We start from the raw sequence: 7,980 nt of genomic DNA on the forward strand, positions 1-7,980 counted from the left end.
CTGTCTCTAGAAGTGAGTAACTCCAACTGCTTTCATGTCTTTAAATAGCCACCTGATTGCTGTTCCTGTCACATAATGAAGCAGGACCTGTGACTCAGGGAGTGTCCCTTCCACTTAGACAAAGCTGGACGGTTGTCAGGTGGTCACAGTGACCCACCTCCTGGTGGTCATGCCCTTGTGTGGTCCCCTCCCCTGACTCGCTCTGACCAATGAGTGGGGCCATAGGCACATCAGCTGGTGATGCCCTCCTGGCCACTCTCTCTTGCTGGCTCTGATGAAGCCAGTGGTCATGTTGGGGTGGCCCAGGTCACAGCCATCAAGAAGCGGAGGCCCTCAGGCCCGCACCTGCCGGGAGCTGAATTCTGCCAACAGGCCCAGGACTTGGAAGTGGGCCCATCCCCAGCTGAGCCTCTGGGTGAGATCCCAGCCTTGCTGACACCTTCACTGCAGCCTGAGCAGGGGAATTCTGACCCCGGAAACGGTGAGATAGCAAACATGTGTTGTCTTTTTTTTAATGTAAAGAGGGTTTTATTTGCAGGGGAGCAGCTAACCAAACAAACCAAATCCCATGCCATCATCTGACTCCTCCTTCTTCTCGTTTTTGTTCTCTGCTGCAGCTGGGGCAGAAGCAGCAGCAGGAGCTGCAGACCCTGGGGTGGCAGTGCCGGCCACAGGCCTGCCAGCAGGATCTCTGGCCAGCTTGCCAATACCCTGGGTGATGGCATCTTTGCTGTTTTATCCGTTCAGCTCACTGATGACCCTGTTGAGCTGGTAGTTGTCGGCATCGATGCCCATGCTATCCAGGATCTTCTCTTTTTTATTTTATTTTATTTCTTTTTTATTATTTTAAAAAAATATATTTTTATTGATTTCAGAGAGGAAGGGAGAGGGAGAGAGAGATAGAAACATCAATGATGAGAGAGAACCATTGACCGGCTGCCTCCTGCACACCCCACACTGGGGATGGAGCCTGCAACCCAGGTATGTGCCCTTGGCCAGAATCGAACCTGGGACCCTTCAGTCCGCAGGCCAATGCTCTATCCATTGAGCCAAACCGGTTAGGGCATCTCCAGGATCTTCTTGATGTGTTTGGTGCTGGGGGAAGCATTGCCCCTGAGGGTGGCCAGGAGGTAGAAAACAGCTCAACCCATCTCAGTGGCAGCAGCCAGTGTGTTGTCTTAAGTGGCTTTGTCTGTGGTCATTTATTATGTAGTAGCCCATGAATACATTTACTTTCTGATTAATAACTAACTAATACAGCTACTCTTTTTATTATTATTTATTTTTAAATTCTTTATTGTTTAAAGTATTACATATGTCTCCTTTTCCCCCATTGACCTCTCCACGGCCACCCCCACCCCACAGCACATGCCCTCACCTCCGCGCCCCCCCCCCCCCCCCCCCCCGCCCAGTATCTGTGTCCATTGGTTATGCTTATATGTATGCATACAAGTCCTTTGGTTGATCTCTTACCCCTCACCTCCACCCTCCCCTGCCTTCCCTCTGAAGTTTGACGGTCTGTTCAATGCTTCTCTAAAACAGCTACTCTTTTTTTTTTTTAATATATTTTATTGATTTTTTACAGAGAGGAAGGGATAGAGATAGAGAGTTAGAAACATCAGCTGCCTCCTGCACATCTCCCACTGGGGATGTGCCTGCAACCCAGGTACATGCCTTTGACCGGAATCGAACCTGGGACCTCTCAGTCCGCAGGCTGACGCTCTATCCACTGAGCCAAACCGGTTTTGGCTAAAACAGCTACTCTTCAAGACACACATGTGCAATCTCCATATTACACACAGGACGTTGATGTTTAGAGTTTATGTTAGGTGTCCTGACCCTACAGCCAGGACTCTTCCCTTAACTCTGCCTGGCTGTTCTCTCTCTCCAGCGGTATTCAGGAGAAGGTTTTGAACGTTCCTATGGCTGAGAGTTACGTAACCCTGACTATTCATCTCTTGTTTTCCTGCATTCTGCCTAGAGGCAATCGCCTGTACAATGTTTGTTTTTTATGGTGTTTTTTTGAATTTGACATTTTTCATAGAGTTGAATGTACAATCAAAAAAGAAAATCAATTTTCACAAATGTTTTTATGATATTCTGGCAGAAAAAGAGGTTCACTAGTTGTCGAGTAAGAAATTTTAAAAATAGTCAGTAAATAAACCTTAACGAATTACCTACATATGAAATACTATTTTAATCTAAATTATATATTAATTTAATACATACACAAATTATATGATATAGAAATATATGAATACATCTATATGTAGTGTTATAATGAACATATCAGTAAGCTTAGATATTAATGTATACTGTTAGCCTGCCAGAAAAGTAACTTTAAGTGCTTATGAAATAAAAAAAATGTTTATGAAATAATTTCACCATGTTTTCCTTGGATTTGTAGCTCGTTAATGTGTTTCAGCAATATGGTTTCCTGACTGTTTTCCCCACAGATATGTTAATCAGGAAACTTGACCAACATAGCGTACTCTGTCCCATTGCAACTGCTGCTTCCTCACAGTTTGCTTGGCATTGACATAACTTTGCCTGATTGACTTTGAATTCTTTATGCCTTTTTCATAACAGCTTTGTCAGGATAGAATGCCTTTTTCATAACAGCTTTGTCAGGATAGATTCTCCCGTTGGAAGTACACAGCTCAGGGGTTTAAGCAGAGTTGTGCAACCATCACCACCATCCATGTCCGTCAGAAAAGAATAAAGTGCTAAGATTTTGGTTTTTCTCCTCCTGAGGTCCTCATATTTTAAGAGAAGAATCAACCACTCTTTCTGTATCAGGGTTGGCCAATTTTTCTTTTCTGTAAAGGACGGATAGTGGTTATTTCCAGCTCTGAGGGGTGGGGCTGGAGTCTCTCCCAGCTGCTCAGCTCTGCCTTATAGAGCAAGCTCCCAAGATATGCAAATGAGTGAGCTGGGCCATGTGCCAGTAAAACATTCTTGACAGAAGCTGGGGTAGCCCAGCTGATGTGGCTCATGGTTGAGCTTCCACCTATGAACCAGGTGGTCATGGTTGGATTCCAGGTCCTGGCAAGGGCACAAGCTCGGGGTTGCAGGCTCGGTCCCCAGTAGGGGGCGTGCAGGAGACAGCCGATCAATGATTCTCTCTCATCATTGATGTTTCTATCTCTTTCTCCCTCTCCCTTCCTCTCTGAAAGAAATTTTAAAAATATATATTTTAAAAAAATGTTTTTATTTCAGAGAGGAAGGGCGAGGGAGATAGAGATAGAAACATCAATGATGAGAAAGAATCATTGATAGGCTGTCTCCTGCACACCACACACTGGGGATTGAGCCTGCAACCCAGGCATGTGCCCGGACCAGGAATCGAACTGTGACCTCCTGGTTCCGTAGGTTGATGTTCAACCACTAAAGGGAGCCATGCCAACCAGGCTTTCAAATTTTTTTAAAGCAGGTGGTAGGCTGCCTTTAGCCAACCCTGGTCCATGACTGCTGCATTTGGTTTTCCGTGAACCAGTCTTGTGTTATGCTGTAAAATATTCATCATTGCTGTTTTCTGGGCTTCCTATCTTTTGTAGGTACTGTTTTCCTGTCTTTGTCCCTCAGTTCATCTAAAACTGTTGGACATTTTACTAGTGGTTACATATATATGCTATTCAACTTAATTTTGCCAATTGTCATAATCTATGAAACATATCTACTATTTACTAGTTCTGATGATAAAAGGTGAACATATTCAATTCATGTCATCTGCAGGTGTGAGCCTCAGCCTAGCAAATGCAGGAGGATCAATTAACATTCAGAAAAGAAGCCAGTTACAAAATCCATGGCGAAATCAAGAGATTTCCTACCTGCTCCAGACATAACCATCCAGAAAGTACAATGGGGAAGAAGGCATCATGGTTGCATAGTTGTAACCAAAACTAACGAAGAAGTAACTTTAAAAGGAACATGCAGCCCTGGCCAGGGAGCTTAGTCGGTTAGAGTGTCGTCCCCATATGGCAAGGCTGTGGGTTCAATCCCCCAGTCAGGGTACATGTAAGAATCAACCAATGAATTTACCAAGTAGAACAACAAATTGATGCCTCTCTTTCTCTCCCTTTCTCTCTCTGAAGTCAATCAATAAGAAATAAAAAGACACGGGCAGATGTGAAATGTCAAGAACTGGCATGTCTTCAGAGACAGGAAGTGGGTTCCTGTTTGCCAGAGGCTGGGGGAGGGGTGTGGAGTGACTGCTTCTTTTTGAGGTGATGAGTATGTTCTAGAATTTGATGGTGATGGTTGCACAATTTGGGGAATGTACTAAAAACTACTCAGTTGTTCACTTTAAAATGGTGAATTTTATGGCATGGGACTTATAGCTCAATTTAAAAAAATCATATGAGCAAGAAAAAGAGAAAAACAAAATGTGCAGAATGCTTCAGGATGGAAATGACAAGGGACGCGGTGGCTGGAATAAATGGCTCGAGGCACTTGGGGCTCCTGGGGACCAATCTGTGTCCCAGAATGACAACCTGGGCCCAGGTTATTTTCCAAATTTACCAAAATCCCAGAGGTATTGTTTTAAAACTTAAAGTAATTCTAAAGTTCACCTGGATATGAACTAAATGCAATTCTAAGTATAATAATACTGTTACGATCCTACGCATAATATTACTATGCTAAGTATTTAGTATAGTTGAGAAAATACAAAAACAATAATAATAACAAGGAACTTTTTTGCCAGATATTACAATTACTCTAACTCTGTAAAAGGTACATTAAAACTGGAGCCCGGCCTGTGTGACTCAGTGGTTGAGCGCCGACCTACGAACCAGGAGGTCACGGTTAGATTCCTGGTCAAGGCACATGCCTGGGTTGTGGGCTCAATCCCCAGTAGGGGGTGTGCAGGAGGCAGCCAATCGATGATTCTCTCTCATCATTCATGTTTCTATTATCTCTCTCTCCCTCTCCCTTCCTCTCTGAAATCAATTAAAAAAAAAATTTTTTTTTAAAGAAAGGAAATGCTTTGCACACAGAACCCCCTGGGATCCATTAACTTGATTCTCCTGGAACACAAGAATTAGAGGTGAACTTCTGAAAAACCCCTGAGAGTCACTCGTCCCAACAGGACAGTTCATCCCAAAACTTGTCCTACAGGAGAGAGAATTGGGGGGCAGGTACTGGTGCCTGGGAATCTAGTCATACAGGTGGTGGTAGAAGGAACCAGCAACTTGGACGAGACTAGCTGGCCATGATCCCTCCTGGCCAATACCCAGAGGTCTATCATTTCGGAGTGGCTGTGGATATCCAAAGAATGGGACAAAGAATGGCACACCGGGGCGGAGGGCAGCCTCTGATGCAATGGTTCTCGACCGTCTGGCCCTTTAAATACAGTTCCTCATGTTGTGACCCAACCATAAAATTAATTTCGTTGCTACTTCATAACTGTAATGTTGCTACTGTTATGAATCGTAATGTAAATATCTGATACGCAGGATGGTCTTAGGTGACCCTGTGAAAGTGTCGTTCGACCGCCAAAGGGGTCGCGGCCCACAGGTTGAGAACCGCTGCAATGTATCTAAGAGATGTTTTTCCAGAAACTCAAGAACTCAGTAGGGCCATCCTAGAAGATCTGGAGTCTCCTGTTATTGAAAGTTTCCACACCAGAGGGAGCATTGCCCTAGACAAGCGGTTCTCAACCTGTGGGTCGCGACCCCTTTGGGAGTTGAACGACCCTTTCACAGGGGTCGCCTAAGACCATCAGAAAACACATATATAATTACATGTTGTTTTTGTGATTAATCACTATGCTTTAATTATGTTCAATTTGTAACAATGAAATTGGGGGTCACCACAACATGGGGAACTGTATTAAAGGATCGAGGCATTAGGAAGGTTGAGAACCACTGCCCTAGACCCTGCTGTTCAGTAGGGCAGCCTCTAGCTGCATGGGCCTGTTTAAACTCTAATTAAAGATTATTCCTCAGCCCTTTCCTTCACAGTAGCCCTTGCCGGTAGGATCTTTTTATTTTCTTTCTTTTTCTAAATATATTTTTATTGACTTCAGAGAGGAAGGGAGAAGGAGAGAGAGTTAGAAATATCAATGATGAAAGAGAATCATGGATCAGCTGCCTCCTGCACTCTCCCTATTGGGATGGAGCTCACAACCCGGGCATGTGCCCTGACCAGGAATTGAACCGTGACCTCCTGGTTCATAGGTGGACGCTCAACCACTGAGCCACGCCAGCTGGGTCTTGATAGTCGCCCCTTTCCACCATGGCAGGAGGCTTTTATCCCTCAGCAACGCTTCTAAAAGCAGTTCCTGAGTCAGTATGAATGTCAAGATAGAGACGGAATCCCTGCCAGTTCATAAAAACTGCTGGTTAAGTCCTGGAATTTGATGACTGGTCCTCATCCTGACGTCCAAATGGAGAGGGAGCACGGGGTCACGGACGGGGAACAAGTCAGCGTGACATGGGGGAGTCGGAGCGGTCTTTGTTTATTGGTTAGCTAAATTCTTTATATATGGGCTTATGTTTTTTTGTGTGTATGTGTGTTTTTAAATTTTTAAAAATATATTTTATTAATTTTTTACAGAGAGGAAGGAAGAGGGATAGTGTCAGAAACATCGATGAGAGAGAAACATTGATCAGCTGCCTCCTGCACACCTCCTACTGGGGATGTGCCTGCAACCAAGGTACATGCCCTTGACTGGAATCGAACCTGGGACCTTTCAGTCCTCAGGCTGATGCTCTATCCACTGAGCCAAACTGGTTAGGGCTGGGCTTATGTTTTTATATACTTATTAATAAAAGCTTTTCTATACATATAATTTATTACATATATTACATAAACTTCTCCTGGTTTCTTGTTTGTCTTTAACTTTAAGAACACCTTGACATACTTTTTCCTTTTTTTTTCTTTTTTTTTTGACATTTTTGGTCAATATTTTCCCTGATGGTTTCTACTCTTGGTGATAAACTTATAGACTTGGGCTGGGGAAGACCTTTATGTAAATATTCTCCTTCATTTTCTTCTTATTCTCTATGGTTTTCTTTAATTTATATTAAACACTGGGTAAACTAGAGAGTTTAATTTTCACGTATGGTGTGAGGTAAGGCTCTATGGAAATTTTGATTTTGTTCAATAACAAGTGAAGCCCCATTCCAGCACCATACAATGTTTCTGCACAAATCAGAAGGCTACTTATTTAAAATGTATTTTTATTGATTTCAGAAAGGGAGAGGGAGAGATAGAAACGTCAATGATGAGAATCATTGATCATCTGCCTCCTGCACGCCCCCTACTGGGCATGTGCCCTGACCAGGAATTGAACTGTGACCTCCTAGTTTATAGCACTGAGCCACCGGCTGGGCTGTGCAAAGCATTCTTTCTAGAGGGTGTAGTGTATGACTTTCCTATGACTGCTGTAACCAATGACCACAAATTCAATGACTTAAATAAGTTTATTCCCTTAAAGTTCTGTGTTCAGGAGTCCAACATGGGTTACGTGGAGCTAAACCCAGATATGGGCAGGGCTGATCCTTCTGGGGGCTCCAGGGAGAATTGCTTCAGGCCTTTTCCAGCTTCTAGACGCCCCACATCCCTGGCTTGTGGCTCCTTCCTCCGTCGTCAAAGCCAGCAGCTTCGTCTCTTCCATCTCTGACTCTTACCTTCCTGCCTCCTCTTATAAGGACCCTGTGATGACATTGCCCCACCCACCCCTGGGGAATCCAGGGTCATCCCCATCTCAGATAATTCTATCGGCGAAGTCCCTTTACCACGTGGGGTGACATGTCCACAGGTCCCTGAACTGGGATGGGGGCTGTTTTTTTTTTTTTTAATATGTATTTTATTGATTTTTTACAGAGAGGAAGGGAGAGGGAGAGGGATAGAGAGTTAGCAACATCGATTCAGCTACCTCTTGCACGCTCCCTCCTGGGGATGTGCTCGCAACCCAGGTACATGCCCTTGACCGGAATTGAACCTGGGACCCTTCAGTCCGCAGGCCGATGCTCT

The 7,980-nt window shown here is 44.2% G+C and overlaps 1 pseudogene; it reads right to left on the reverse strand.

Annotated features, from left to right (window-relative positions):
• Nucleotides 1-546: 546 nt before the first annotated feature.
• On the reverse strand, nt 547-7,621 carry LOC139010063 (large ribosomal subunit protein P2 pseudogene; annotated as a pseudogene).
• Nucleotides 7,622-7,980: the final 359 nt, after the last annotated feature.

Source organism: Myotis yumanensis, unplaced genomic scaffold (genome assembly GCF_028538775.1).
Source record: "Myotis yumanensis isolate MYYU_CA2020_CCGP unplaced genomic scaffold, mMyoYum1.0.hap1 SCAF_5, whole genome shotgun sequence".
Taxonomy (NCBI): Eukaryota; Metazoa; Chordata; class Mammalia; order Chiroptera; family Vespertilionidae; genus Myotis; species Myotis yumanensis.